Source organism: Bombina bombina, chromosome 3 (assembly GCF_027579735.1).
Source record: "Bombina bombina isolate aBomBom1 chromosome 3, aBomBom1.pri, whole genome shotgun sequence".
Classification (NCBI taxonomy): Eukaryota; Metazoa; Chordata; class Amphibia; order Anura; family Bombinatoridae; genus Bombina; species Bombina bombina.
The window spans coordinates 1219655617-1219671898 of NC_069501.1; positions in this window are offsets into that span (position 1 = coordinate 1219655617).

Below are 16282 nucleotides of genomic sequence, written 5' to 3' on the forward strand. Positions count from 1 at the left end.
TACATCTAAATATGGCACCTTTTTACTTTTAAAGACATGAGTAAACTGTAAACCTGCCCTGTTGTGGTTTATATTTTCTACAAAGGATACACTCTCTTCCTCTGTGCCAGACCAAACCATTATCAGGTCGTCAATATAGCGTTTGTATGCTATAATTGAGCCTCTAAATGGATTGTCATCTGCATAGACGTGGGACAGCTCCCACCAACCCATGTAGATGTTGGCAAAAGCCGGGGCAAATTTTGTCCCCATGGCTGTCCCACGTCTCTGCAGATAAAAAAATCCATTGAACTCAAAGTTGTGAGTTAATAAAAAAAGAAGTGTACGCAAAATGAAACTTTTAAGATTGGTATCATAATCACTGATGCAATCCAGCATGTATTTCACAGCCTCTAGGCCTTCCTTGTGGGGTATCGCCGAATAGAGGCCCTCCACATCTATGGTGAGCCAACTATAATTTGGCTCCCAAACAAAGCCATCTGTCAAGTTTAACAGTTGCTTAATATCTCTGAGAAATTATGGTAATCTGCAAACGACGTGCTGGAGTAGAGATTCAATCCAATTGGACAGGTTTTCAAATAATGAGCCTATGCCAGACACTATTGGGCGTCCTTTGACATTATCCAAGGATTTGTGCCCCTTTGGTAGATGGTGGAAGATCGGAATAACCGGTTCCTCCACCATCAAATACTCAAAGGGGACTGAATCTATTACTCTACACTCCAGTCCGTCGTCCAGCAAGTCCCTCATTTCTCTTTGATAAGTCAAAACTGGGTTCCCTCTTAATACAAGGTATACCTCCTCATCCTCAAGTTGCCTTAACGCTTCTTGGACATAGGAGCTTCTATCCATAATAACAATGGAGCCTCCCTTATCCGAATTCTTTATTACCAAATCTTCCCTTTGATTCAAAAGTTTAAGACCTTTCTTTTGATTTGATGTTAAGTTTTCTTTGTGGCTTGTATCTTGTGACTTTAATTTCACTAAATCCTCCTCCACTCTCTTGTGAAATTGTTCCAATATATTGCCTCTTTTTTGGGTAGGGTAAAACTCTGACTTAGGTCTGTAACCTGTGTGTGAGCTTTTGGTATTCTCTAATGTACTGCTATCTCTTTCTAATTGATATAATGTTAAGAAGTCCACAGCATCATTCACCTGAAAATGATCATTCTCTACCATTCTATCAACATTAGTCTGAGTGTATACAGCCTCTTTCTCAATATTTTCTGCATTGAAAAACTTTTTTAATGTAAGTTTACGAACCAGCTTGTTCACCTCTAACAAAGTTTCAAACACATCAAAATCTACTGAAGGCACAAAGTTAAGCCCTAGTCTTAGAACATCTAGCTCTGATTCTTCCATTATAGCAGAAGACAAGTTAATTACTTTTACACCTTGTATTTGTTCTGCCGCCCTCTCCTTAGTGTATACCTCTCTCTCTGGGCAATGGGCTCTTCTTCCCCCTGTGTTAATTGGGGTCTGTGCATCCCTCCTCTCCCCCTTCCTCCTCCTCCTCCCTGTCTGGCCACGGCCTCTTGAAAAACCTGCGGCTGCTCAGTATTTGCCCCATATCTGGGTTGTCCCTCATTTTTTTAAAGCTCTTACATATCTATTTTTACTAGTTTGTCTTGGTTTGTGTTTGAGTATGCCCCCATTAATATTGGCCTGTAAGGGTTGAGTATGGTGTGGGTCTAGTGAATGCATTATATCAACATCATTATTCAATTCTGCCTCATCAGATGAGGGTCCACAAAGTCCTGTACTTCTGTTTCATCATTGGACTCAGGGTCAGTGTCAGAAAAGGTGACTCTTTTTTTATTATTTACAGACTGCTGTTGTTGTCTGTTTGTCTCTTTAGGCTCTTGGTCTCCCCCTTTGCGCTGTCTGCGTTGTCGTCTGTGTCTCCTATTTTGTTGAGAGTTCTTAAGATTGACCCTGTTATAGGTGTAATCCTCAGAGTCCCTTGTAAATTTACGAAATTTTAGCTTATCAATGTCTCTTTTCATATTATCTACTGTCTGTTTAAGTAGATTGTCAAGTTTTTCATAGTGACTGTGTCCCACAAACTCATTTAGATCCTTTTGTATGTCTTGTATTTGTTGTCTTGCCTCAATCAGCTTTAATTCTTTATGTTTAATAATTAAATGCATAAGTCTTATTGAGCACTCTGTGAGTATATCATTCCACTCCACAAGGAAGGCATCATCAACCATTAGGAAAGTTGGCCTTTTCTTTAACCTCAGGCCCCTGGGTATCATATTTAAATCAACATACTTTTCCAGGGATTTTATATCCCACCATGTTTGATATTCTCTCATTAATGCCTTTTCCATTAATAAAGAAATCTCAGAGGTTTTTTTAACTTCATTTTCAGGATTGAATATATCCTTTAGTGTGGGTCTACTTTTCTCTAGTTCCTCCAGGCTAGTAGCCATGTTTGTATATAGTATACCTTATTATCAAAATTTAAAATTAAATAATGTTATGGTGTGAAGTTGTTATAAAGATTTCTGACAGTGACTCTTTTGTGTTGTCAGCAATTCTATATGTTTTCTTATCCCACAATATTATTTGCTTGGTAACAGACTGTGTCCGCAAATTGAGATCTGATAAGTGTCCTTTCTTATATGCTCGATCATTGCCAGAGATACATAATATGCCAAAAATTGTGTGCAATTGTAAAGAGCAAGGAAAGATCTTACCGCTCTCGGTAAGTCCTCTGCTGTACTTTCCGAAAAGTATGCCCTTCCACCTTGCAAGTATTTTGGGCTGTCCTGCTGCAAGCTCTTTGCGGCTCACCTTCTCTGGTTAGTCGGGTAACAACACCGACAGCTGCCGCTCAGCTCCAACTCCTCTCACCAAATCTCGGCGTCTGACGTCACTCGGCCCTCCGGTCATGTGACTTCCACTTGCCTCTGGTGTAGGTTAGCAGCCGTTGCCTCCACTTGCTCTGTCTGAAGGGGTCTTGATCCTTAGCAGGTTTGGGTGTCACCGGTCCTGGCGGTCCACTTGACAGGTATTGTGGGAAGCCCCTCGATCCATGGGGAATTGATTATAGATAAGTTTTGGGTTACCAGGCCAGGCGGCACTCTCCTATGCTGTATTTGTAACAGTAACCATAGAAATAACCGGCAACTGGAAAAAACTTAAAAATCTTTATTTCTTCCACTTTAAAATCATAGCTTAGAATTGAAAAACATTGCACAGACAGGTAGACACGTCTAACATGTTTCGGCCCTGATTGGCCTTAATCATAGACTCTCCTTGTCAGTCTCAGCTGTGTGGCTTATTCCACTTCCTCTTGTTTGATTGGTAGTCTGTGCTATGCGTCTATTCTATTATTAACCCTAGATATAGGTGTAAACTGTGTGTACTCATTCATATTATGTGTGCTCCTTGGTATCAAAATGTATAAAGTCTTATCCTTATCTGCTCTATGTATTAGTTGAGATGAGCACCAATTTCCCTATATATAAAACAGTATATATGTTATTATCTATATAGCATTAGTTTTTCATTTATTATATCTATGCTATCTGGTTGCTTAGACAAAAAATGTCAATATAACTACAATTCAAATAATATTGGATTGTGTTTCTCTATTTGATATAACTTAGACTAACCATAGCTGTTGATATTACTATATCTATTACTAATGCTCATCTTCTGTTTATGAATGATGCTGATTTAGGACTTGTTTTGCACTTTTTCCTTTGCTCTGAGCCGTCACAGAGTTTCCCACTCTGGTGCTAATGACGTCTCAGAGCCATCACTAGCACTCTCCCACCTTGAGGGAGATCTGCGGGCTCCCCCCCGCTCCTACCCCGGTGATTGGGCCTGTATAATGACAGGCATCGCAAGGGCTTCACGTTTTGCGTGGTGACGTCACGCACAATGACGTGATGACGTCACTGCGCAACTTTATTTATACTTTTTTACAATTTTAAGTATAGGAGCAGGGAGCATGCTGCTTAGAAACCTGTATCTCAGGCATCTAAGCAGCTACAGACCCCCAAGACCCACCGTTGGAAAGGTAATCGCCTAACCTTTCCAATAGTGTAAGTCTTGGGGATCTGAAAAAAAAAGAAGTTACAAAAATTTTGTTCAAAAAAAAAATAAAAAATAAAAAAAAACTTAAAAAATCTTAGCACCCAGGTGGGAAAGTGCTTAGCACTCAAAGGGTTAATGCCTGGGATAAGCATAATGCTATCCTACATAATCATTAATGCCTAGGGTAAACATAAGAATATCCTAAATACTAGTTAATACCTGGGCTATATTTTTTGTTTGTATTTGAAGAGTGCCAAACGATTCTGCAGAGCTATAAACATGGGTTTAATAGGCAAGGTTACAATTATGGGAGATAAAGGGAAAGAGGGCACTCTACTGTTGTAGATCAGGTCTCATGAAGGTGATCTACAAAGCAGCTAGACTCATAGACTTACATGGTAAGGGGGTTCATGGTGATGACAAAAGGAGGAGAGGAACTATGGTAAGAAATGCTAGTGTATATTGCATGCATCCCTGAACAGTAGAATCTTTAAGAAGCACTTGAAAGTTTTGATCACTAGAGGAGAGTCTTGTGGAGTGAGGCACAGAGTTCCACAAGATAGGGGCCAGTCTGGAGAGGTTTTGAAGATGTTTTTTAAGGTGGAGGCGACGGGAATCAAAGGACTGGATGTGGGGAGTGAAAAAGAGATTTGAATCAAGTATGGCCCCAAGACATTGGCCATGCGGGGTTGGGGTAATGATGTTATTATCAACAGTTATTGAAAGTTGGGGGTAGAGATTTTGGAAGGGGGGTGAATAAGGAGCTCAGTTTTGAAAAGATTTATCATAATGTAGTGAGGACATCCAGGATTAAATATTGGAAAGATAGGTAGTGACACAAGTTAGTAAGGAAGGGGATAGGTCTGGTGCAGAGAGGTAAATTTGGGTATCATCAGCATACAAATGATATTAAAACTCAGGGGACTTTATTAAGGAACCTAAGGATGATGTTTAAATTGAGAAGAGAAGGTCACCAAGAACAGAGCCACATATGTCTCATGCCATTAGCTTAGTGATGTGTGCAGCTAGCTCCCAGTAGTGCATTGTTCCTCCTTTAACTCGGATTACAAAGAGAATGAAGCAAAATTGATAATAGGAGTGAACTGGATAGTTGTTTTTATAATGTATGTCTTAGCTGAATTATGCAAGAAAAATGTTAGGTTTCATGTTCCTTTAAGTATTTCAGAGAAAAGGAAATGCTAGAACAAGAGACTATAGGCTATTAATTCAGTGCTTGGTCCCTTGTGGTACAGTTTGCTGCCATTTATTTATACGCCATAGAGGCAAAAATATGATTTATTTTGGATTTCATTTGGTTGTATTTTCCCATATTATTGCATTTGTGCAAAATTAAAGTTATTCGGCCAGATTACAAGTTTTTCATTATGAGCTGTGCGGTGCTAACGAGCAGTTTTGTCTCACCGCTCACTTACCTGCAGCGCTGGTATTACGGGTTTTTACAAACCCGGTGTTATTAGGCAAGAAGTGAGCATTGAGCAAAATTGAGCTCCTTACCGCACTCCAATACCAGCGCTGCTTAAGTCAGCGGTGAGCTGGTCGTACGTGCTTGTGCACGATTTCCCCATAGGAATCAATGGTGAGAGCCGGCTAAGAAAAAGTCTAACACCTGCAAAAAAGCAGCGTAAAACTCAGTAACGCAGCCCCATTGATTCCTATGGGGAAATACATTTTATGTTAACACCTAACACCCTAACATGAACCCCGAGTCTAAACACACCTAATCTTACACTTATTAACCCCTAATCTGCCGCCCCCGACATCGCCGACACCTACAGTACATTATTCTTATTAACCCCTAATCTGCCGCCCGGACACCGCCGCCATCTACATTATACTTATGAACCCCTAATCTGCTGCCCCCAACATCGCCGTCACCTACATTATATTTATTAAACTCCCCCAATGTCGCCGCAACCTAACTACACTTATTAACCCCTAATCTGCCGCCCCCAATGTCGCCGCCATTATAATAAACATATTAACCCCTAAACCGCCGCACTCCCGCCTCACACCTACATTATATTTATTAACCCCTAATCTGCCGTCCCTAACATCGCCACCACCTACCTACATTTATTAACCCTAAATTGCCTGTAAAATAAAAATAAACCTTAAGATAGCTACAATGTAACTATTAGTTATATTGTAGCTAGCTTAGGGTTTATTTTATAGGTAAGTATTTAGTTTTAAATAGGAATTATTTAGGTAATATACATTTTTATTTAGATTTATTGTAATTATATTTTAGTTAGGGGGGTTAGGGTTATACTTAGGTTTAGGGGTTTCGGCGACGTTGCGAGTGGCAGATTAGGGGTTAATAAATGTAGGTAGGTGGCGGTGATGTTAGGGACAGCAGATTAGGGGTTAATAATATTTAACTAGTGTTTGTGAGGCAGGAGTGCAGCGTTTTAGGGGTTAATATGTTTATTATAGTTGCGGCGATGTCCGGAGCGGCAGATTAGGGGTTAAAAAATGTATTTTAGTGTTTACGATGCGGGAGGACCTCGGTTTAGGGGTTAATAGGTAGTTTATGGGTGTTAGTGTACTTTTTAGCACTTTAGTTTATGAGTTTTATGTTACGGCGTAGTACCTTAAAACTCTTCACTACTGACTTTTAAATGCGTTAGGACTATTGACGGGGTAGGGTGTATCTCTGACTTTTTGGCCTCCCAGGACAGACTCGTAATACCGGTGCTATGGAAGTCCCATAGAAAAAAGACTTTACGAAGTTTACGTAAGTCGTTTTGCGGTAAGGCCAAAAAAGTATGCAGTGATCCTAAGGCCCCTATTTAAGAAAGGTCTTGCGGACCTGATCCGACAGTGCGGATCAGGTCCGCAAGACCTCGCTGAATGTGGAGAGCAATACGCTCTCCGTATTCAGCATTGCACCAGCAGCCAATGGGCCGCCAGCAGGGAGCTGTCAATCAACCCAATCGTACTCGATCAGGTTGAATTGTGGCGATTCCTGTCCGCCTGCTCAGAGCAGGCGGACAGGGTTATGGAGCAGCGGACTTTAGACGGCTGCTTCATAACTGGTGTTTCTGGCGAGTCTGAAGACTCGCCAGAAACACGGGCCGTCAAGCTCCACCCGGAGCTTGATAGATAGGCCCCTAAACCTGCAAGACTCGTAATACCAGCGGGCATAAAAAAGCAGCGTTAGGACCTCTTAACGCTGCTTTTTTACCCTAACGCACAACTCGTAATCTAGCCAAATGTTTTAACCCCTTAATGACCACAGCACTTTTCCATTTTCTGTCCGTTTGGTACCAAGGCTATTTTTACATTTTTGCGGTGTTTGTGTTTAGCTGTAATTTTCCTCTTACTCATTTACTGTACCCACACATATTATATACCGTTTTTCTCGCCACTAAATGGACCATTATTTTCATCATATCTTAACATTTACTATAAAAAATTTTATAAAATATGAGGAAAAAATGGAAAAAAACACACTTTTTCTAACTTTGACACCCACAATCTGTTACACATCTACAACCACCAAAAAACACCCGTGCTAAATAGTTTCAAAATTTTATCCTGAGTTTAGAAATACCCAATGTTTTCATGTTCTTAGCTTTTTTTGCAAGTTATAGGGCAATAAGTACAAGTAGCACTTTGCTATTTCCAAACCACTTCTTTTCAAAATTAGCGCTAATTACATTGGGACACTGATATCTTTCAGGAATCCCTGAATATCCATTGACATGTGTATATATTTTTTTTTAGTAGACATCCCAAAGTATTGATCTAGGCCCATTTTGGTATATTTCATGCCACCATTTCACTGCCAAATGCGATCAAATACAAAAAATCGTTCACTTTTTCACAAATTTTTTCACAAACTTTTGGTTTCTCACAGAAATTATTTACAAACCGCTTGTGCAATTATGGCATAAATGGTTGTAAATTCTTCTCTGGGATCCCCTTTGTTCAGAAATAGCAGACATATATGGCTTTGGCGTTGCTTTTTGGTAATTAGAAGGCCGCTAAATGCTGCTGCGCATCACGCGTGTATTATGGCTAGCAGTGAAGGGGTTAATTATGTAGCTTGTAGGGAACTTGCAGTGTTAATTTTAGCTTTAGTGTAGAGCTCAGCCTCCCACCTGAAACATCAGACCCCCTGATGCCTCCCAAACAGCTCTCTTCCCTCCCCCACCCCACAATTGTCCCCGCCATCTTAAGTACTGGCAGAAACTCTGCCAGTACTAAAATAAAAGGTATATTTGGGCTTTTTTTTTTTTTTTTTTTTTAAGCATATTTACATATGCTGCTGTGTAGGATCCCCCCTTAGCCCCCAACCTCACAGATCCCCCACCAAACAGCTCTCTAACCCTCCCCCTCTGCCTTAATGGGCGCCATCTTGGGTACTGGCAGCTGTCTGCCAGTACCCAGTTTAGAAAACAATTTGCTTTTTTTTTAAAGAAAAAAATCCCTTTTTCTGTAGTGTAGCTCCCCCCACACCCAAGAACAACCCCCCACCCCTCCAAGATCCCTTTGACTGCTGTTTATTTTTTTTATATTTGCCCTTTTCCCCCACATAGTTACATTCTCATTTTCTGTAGTATAGCGGTTCCCACCCGCTCCCGCCCCGTGCACGCGCCCGCCGCCCTTTGTGCACACGTGCGTGCCCCCGATCCCGCCCCCCTCCACCTTACACGGCCCATCGATGGCCGCCTACCCGCCTCCCAAGTCAGCTCCCACCCACCAACGATACCGGCCATCGATGTCCGGTGCAGAGAGGGCCACAGAGTGGCTCTCTCTGCATCGGATGGCCATGCAGGGTTATTGCAGGATGCCTCCATATCGAAAGCATCACTGCAATAACCGGAAAGCAGCTGGAAGCGAGCAGCTGCTTTCCACACCGAGGACGTGCAGGGTACGTCCTCAGGCGTTAACTGCCTTTTTTTTGAGGACGTACCCTGCACGTCCTTGGTCGTTAAGGGGTTAAATAAAGCAAGTGCCAAAAAAAGCTAAAAACAGCTCTAGAACAGGGGTGGGAAATTGCTCAGGATTGAATGATTGTAAAATGAATTGGAATGTGGATGGTCTGTTTTGGGGAAACTAATTAGAATGGTGTTCATGTTTAAAGGAACATAGAGCATACAGTAAAAACGTTTCTGATTTATTTGATCAAATTAGATTTTTGCTCTTTGTATACTTTTTGAAAATGTATTTGCTTTGCAAGAGATCCAACAGGTTTAAAGTGAAGGTCAATTTTGATGAATTAGTGCCTGGTTTTTAATAATCCTATTAAAAACAAGGGCACTTTAATTCATCAAAACTTACATTTCACTGTTTTCTTCAAAAACGTACCTTTTTAATCCTGTCAGCCGCTCCAGCGATTCCCCCGGCCGTCGGAAGCCTCTGCAGACGTCAGAAATGACAAATCCAGCTTCCTCCAATCACGGCTTCCCCCCGGGGGAATCTTGGCCTGATGCAACGTCGTGATTGGAGGAAGCCGGATTTGTCATTTTGGAACCACGAAGACGGCTTGCGACGGGCGGAGGAAGTGCTGGAGCAGCTGCCAGGATTAAAAGGTACGTTTTTGAAGAAAACAGTGAAATGGCAATTTTGATGAATTAAAGTGCCCTTGTTTTTAATAGGATTATTAAAAACCGGGCACTAATTCATCATAATTGACCTTCACTTTAAGACCAGGCACTTGTCTTGAGCACTATATGGCAACAGTTTTGCAACAATGTTTGTAACAATGCAAAACAATAGTTGTCAAGTCACATGGTCACTTCTGAGCCTACCTAGGAAAAGCAGCTAAGTAAGATATCACGAGAAATAGGAGTATTTGATACAGAAGTAAATTAGGAAGTTTGTTTAAAACTGTATGTTCTAAATCATGATCGTACTCCTTTAATATTGACTTACATGTCTCTGTCAATTTGGGCAGATATTCTAAATCTGCTAAAATAATGGAAGATGTTTGACATGAGTCTATCTATCTATCTATCTATCTCATCTATCATCTATCTATCTATTATCTTTCTACCTATTATCTATCTACCTATTGTCTGTCTGTCTGTCTATCTTTCTGTCTGCTATCTACCTACCTAGTATCTACTTTATCTATCTACCTATTATCTATCTATCTATCTCTCTGTCCGTCTTTCTGTCTGCTATCTATCTATCTATCTATCTATCTATCTATCTATCTATCTGTTATTGTTATGACTCCAGGTTGCCATGACACTATTTTGATGCCAGGTTGCTCCGTCTCACGTCACCAGTGATGCATTGCGTTGCCGGTGACGCATCACACTGCCTGTGATGCATCGCGTCACATTTGGCGCACTTTTTCCTTTAAAAGCCATTCAGTTTCTCTATTTCTTTGCCCTTGTATTGAGTTTCTCTCTGAGTGTGTTTTGTGCTATATATTTGGATATCGAACTTTTGCTTGTGACCTGTACCTACTTTGACTATTCTTCTGCCTGCTAATTTCACCTTGTTTGTTTCCTGATTGGTTTTGACCTTGGATTTTGCTGACTACTCTTCTGGATTCTGATTCTGCTTCCTGTGACTGTTTGGTTTGACACCTGGCTTGTCGACTCCACTTTGACCTTCCCGGTCTCTTCCTGATATTCAGCTCCTTATTATTCTCCTATACAATAGTCATCTTCCTCCTGGGTCCTATCGCTACTTACCTAATAGATTTTTCGTTATTGACGCTGGGATAACAAGACTACCAGGATTGGTTTGATAGCGAAATATCTGAAAGGATCCTAACAGTTATCTATCTATCTATCTATCTACTATATCTATCTATATCTATATATTATCTATCTATGTCTAATGTGTGTACTGTCCAGGATTTAAATTCATGTTCCTACCTGCACACCCTGCAGCATGTATAACTCATAAGTGTTCAGGAACACATGGATGAGTTGACAACCTTAGTTATGTCTCCTACATTGTACAAAAATAGTACTTCAGGAAATCTCCTTTAAAAGTGCACTAATTTGTTGATAAAAAGAATTATAGGTATCCATTTTACAGGATGATAAACCCACGCTGTCCAAGAGGAAATACCAAGAAGCCTAATCACACTCTAATGACTTATTTGCAATGAGGATGTTTTGTTAACTATTAACAATATTTATAAAGAGAAGATGATTCTCATCAGTACAGAGTTCAGAGAATTAGGCAAGTAATGAAGTATATATTGCTGCCCGTTGCTAAGCTTCACTCTAATAAAGTCTACTTTGAAAACAGAGATATAGACTATGAGCTAGGTATTTATACAATTCTAATCTTTGTTTTATTGTAGATAATAACAGGTGTCCTTTGGTACTCCCCTGTCCTATTTATGTATGACCTTAAAGGGACACTGCACTAAAACATTACTGTCATATACAAAAGCAGCATTTAAATAGGGTAATTTTTATTCTGCCAAAAAATATAAAAACAAAATTTATGCTTACCTGATAAATTTATTTATTTCTTGATACGATGAGTCTACGGAATCAGCAATTACTGTAGGGAATATCACTCCTGGCCAATAGGAGGAGGCAAAGAGCACCACAGCAAAGCTGTTAAGTATCACCTCTCTTTCCACAACCCCCAGTCATTCAATCGAAGGAAAAGGAGAGAACGGAAATAACACAAGGTGCATAGGTGCCTGAGGTTTATATAAAAAAACTGTCTGAAAAACAGGGAGGGCCGTGTACTCACCGTGTCAAGAAATAAATACATTTATCAGGTAAGCATAAATTTAGTTTTCTTTCTTAAAATACGGTGAGTCCACGGAATCAGCAATTACTGTTGGGAATCAATACCCAAGCTAGAGGACACAGATGATTAGGGAGGGACAAGACAGGTAACCTAAATGGAAGGCACCACTGCTTGAAGAACTTTTTTCCCAAAAGAAACATCAGCCGAGGCAAAAGTATCAAATTTATAGAACTTAGAAAAAAAAAGCAAAGAAGACCAAGTCGCCGCCTTGCAAATCTGTGCCACAGAGACCTCATTCTTGAAGGCCCAAGAAGAAGAGACAGCCCTAGTGGAATGAGCTTTAAATCTCTCAGGAGGCTGTTGTCCGGCAGTCCTATAGACCAAACGAATAAATCCTCTCAACCAGAGAGAAAGAGAAGCAGCAGAAGCTTTCTGTCCTTTATTTTTCTCAGAAAAGCAAACAAACAATGCAGAAGACTGACGGAAATCCTTAGTCGCCTGCAAATAGAATTTAAGTGCCTACACAACATCTAAGTTGTTCAATAAACGTTCCTTATGAGAAGAATGATTAGGACAGATAGAAGCAACAACAATCTCCTGATTAAAATTTTCATCCGATAACTTGGAAGAAAACCTAACTTAGTACGAAGAACCGCCTATCAACATGAAAGATAAGAGAGGCTAATCACACTGCAACGCTGAAAGATCCGAAACTCGCCAAGCAGAAGAGATAGTAATCAGAGACAAAACCTTCCAGGATAACAACTTAATATTCATGGAATGCAAAGGCTCAAACGGAGCCTGCTGCAAAACTTTAAGAACAAGGTTACAGCTCTAAGGAGGAGTAACTGACATAAACACAGGCCTGATTCTGACCAGGGCCTGAAAAAGAGATTGCACATCTGGCACGTCCACCAGACGCTTATTTATAGAAATAAACAATTAGACTTGCGAGCACACATTCAAGGTGCAAGTAGCTGCAGCGGGATTCAAACTGCGGCCTTCTGCTTGCTAGACAGCTAAGCTAACCATAAGGCTACTACAGCTGGCTTGCAGAATTCAGACCCTTCAGGGTACTTACTGACAAACCCTTCTCCAGACCATCTTGGAAAAAGGACAAAATTCTAGGAATCCTGACTCTACTCCAAGAGGAACTCTTGGATTCACATAAAAAATTAGATATTTACACCATAACTTATGGCAATCTCTCTAGCAACTGGCATGCAAGCCTGAGTCCTGATCTAAATGACCAACTCAGCAAAACCCATGCTTAGACAAAACTAAATGTTTAATCTCCAAGCAGAGAACTTCAGTAACAAGATAAGGATGAGGGAAAGGACCCTGAATCAGAAGGTCTTTCCTCAGAGGCAGTCTCCAAGGAGGAGAGACAACATTTTCACTAGGTCTGCATACCAGATCCTGCGATACCACGTAGGGGCTAATAGAATCGCCGCCGCTCTCTCCTGTAGAATACGAGCAATGACTCGTGGAAGGAGAGCAAAACGAAGAAACAGGAATGCAAGACTGAATACCAAGAAAACGCAAGAGAATCTATCAGGGCAGTCAGTGGATCACGTGACCATGAACCGTACTTGGAACTTTGGCGTTCTGCCAAAATGAGCCAACTCCAGACCCATTTGAGGGTCTACCTAGAAAACATCTCTGGATGGAGAGCCCATTCCCCGAGATGAAACATCTGACTGTTCAGAAATCCGATTCCTGAATGTCCACCCATGAAAAAAGGATGACAGACAGCAATTGTGAGCTCAATTGTGAACAATCCACATCACCTCCAGCATTCCACTTCCCAATGTTAAAGGGGAGAGCAGACACTTAACTAGACCCAGGCTGCTTACCAGTCTAGCAGGTTGTTGCCCATGGTCACATCACCCAGGAATGTCTCCAGAAGCACGCACCCTAAAACAGATACTCCTAAAAAAACACTACAGGAAAGAGACTTTAGTGGAACGAAACTAGATCCATTCTCTAACACAGATCCGAAAGATCTCCATTTTATGGAAACAGCAAAGGGAATAAAGTCCATGGGTATCATCTGACCAATTCCCTCCATACAGAGAGTCACTGAACAGTGAAGAAAACAACTGCAGCTAGATCCAAACTCCCATCCTCCTGGTTGAAAAATGACTAAGCCATCTACCAGACGATAAGAGCTTACTATTGGCTGCACATTAGACTGCAGAGGGAGGAAAAGGAAAATTTCCTTAACTAGTTGACCTCTGTTTAGACCTCGTCTCCTAGATAGAGAATCTATTATGGTCCCCGTCTACCGCACCTGACAATCCCAGGCGGTCTCCCATCCAGGTACTGACCAGACCTGGCCATCTTAAACTTCCGAGATTAGAAGGAAGTGGGTGCAGTACGGGAATAGTGGCCCATTAAATCACCCTTGTAGATGGGATAAGGGGATTCTATCACACATTCAATCCCATCCATGGGAAGGTAGATTGGCAAAATCTCTGTAAAGAGAAATTGTTCAAAGGATGGAAGATACCTGAATCATATATAGTACAGAAAAACATCCTTAGACCCAAAGTCCTTCTCAGAATCTTGAGAAGATCCCGTTCAAGGAAACAATAAATTCTATGTTTGTTATGAACAGGCCCTCATGACCAAAGGAGAAAGGATACTACTTTCAAAATCAGAACCTGAGATACTTGAGATAAAAATCTGGATCCCGTTCCCAGACTGGGACTGGAATTATCACTCCCCGAGAGGAAGGTCCTGAACCCAGTTCAAGGAAAGTCTCTTTTATACTCTGGCTTTCTATATCAGGGCAGCAATTTGTCAGGAACCGCAGTGAGCCCCACCTCACAAGTTCCTAACTACTTGAAAGCTACCACAGCCCTACTGAAGAGACTAACGTGGAGTACAGCTATACCCAATTGCCAGGAAAGATCAGAGCAAACCTGCTCAGGCTTTTAAAATAATAAAGAACTTCTTATATCAAGATTTTAACAGACACCTAAACTTCACCTCCTCCTTGTACTGAAGGCAAAGAGAATGACTGGGGGTTGTGGGAAGGGAGATGATACTTAACAGCTTTGCTGGGGTGCTCTTTGCCTCCTCCTGCTGGCCAGGAGTGATATTCCCAACAGTAATTGCTGATTCCTTGGACTCACCGTGTCTTAAGAAAGAAATAAAAGCTCAAGTTTAAATTTAAATTAGTATTCCAGTATCATGTATGCACTTCATACTAATGTTTATTGGCTTTTAAGTACTTCCTGTTAATTCTCAATGAGTATTACCAGCATATTCCTATCACCCAATGAGCATTAACAGGAAATACCTATCAGCCAATGAGCATAAATAGTAAGGGTCAATCAGACAGTGAGGATCAGTAAGATTTGCAACTGATAGAGCTGCATTAATTTAAATTTAAAAACTTTTGCTTCACAGTTTTTAAGGCAATTAAATACATACATAAAAAAATCCACATGATTAAATGCTGCTTTTTCCTATAGCTGATAACAAATATCATCCGGATTGCTCAAGCTGGATATACAGTGCATTCAGAAAGTATTCAGACCTCTTCATTTTCTGTACTCCAGTCCATACCCCATAATGACAATGCAAAAAACAGATTTTTGTTAACTAAGGCCTAGATTTAGAGTTTTGTCGGTAACGACCCGCGTAGCTAATGCCGGCTTTTTTCTGGCCGCACCATAAAAATAACTCTGGTATTGAGAGTCCACAGAAAGGCTGCGTTAGGCTCCAAAAAAGGAGCGTAGAGCATATTTAACGCAGCTTCAACTCTCGATACCAGAGTTGCTTACGCAAGTGGCCAGCCTCAAAAACGTGCTCGTGCACGATTCCCCCATAGGAAACAATGGGGCTGTTTTAGCTGAAAAAAAACCTAACACCTGCAAAAAAGCCGCGTTCAGCTCCTAACGCAGCCCCATTGTTTGCTATGGGGAAACACTTCCTACGTCTGCACCTAACACCCTAACATGAACCCCGAGTCTAAACACCCCTAACCTTACACTTATTAACCCCTAATCTGCTGCCCCCGCTATCGCTGACCCCTGCATATTATTTTTAACCCCTAATCTGCCGCTCCGTAAACCGCCGCTACTTACATTATCCTTATGTACCCCTAATCTGCTGCCCCTAACACCGCCGACCCCATATTATATTTATTAACCCCTAATCTGCTCCCCACAACGTCGCCTCCACCTACCTACACTTATTAACCCCTAATCCGCCTCACTAACCCTATAATAAATATTATTAACCCCTAATCTACCCTCCCTAACATCAACACCTAACTTCAATTATTAACCCCTAATCTGCCGACCGGAGCTCACCGCTATTCTAATAAATGTATTAACCCCTAAAGCTAAGTCTAACCCTAACCCTAACACCCCCCTAAATTAAATATAATTTTAATCTAACAAAATTAATTAACTCTTATTAAATAAATTATTCCTATTTAAAGCTAAATACTTACCTATAAAATAAACCCTAATATAGCTACAATATAAATTATAATTACATTGTAGCTATTTTAGGA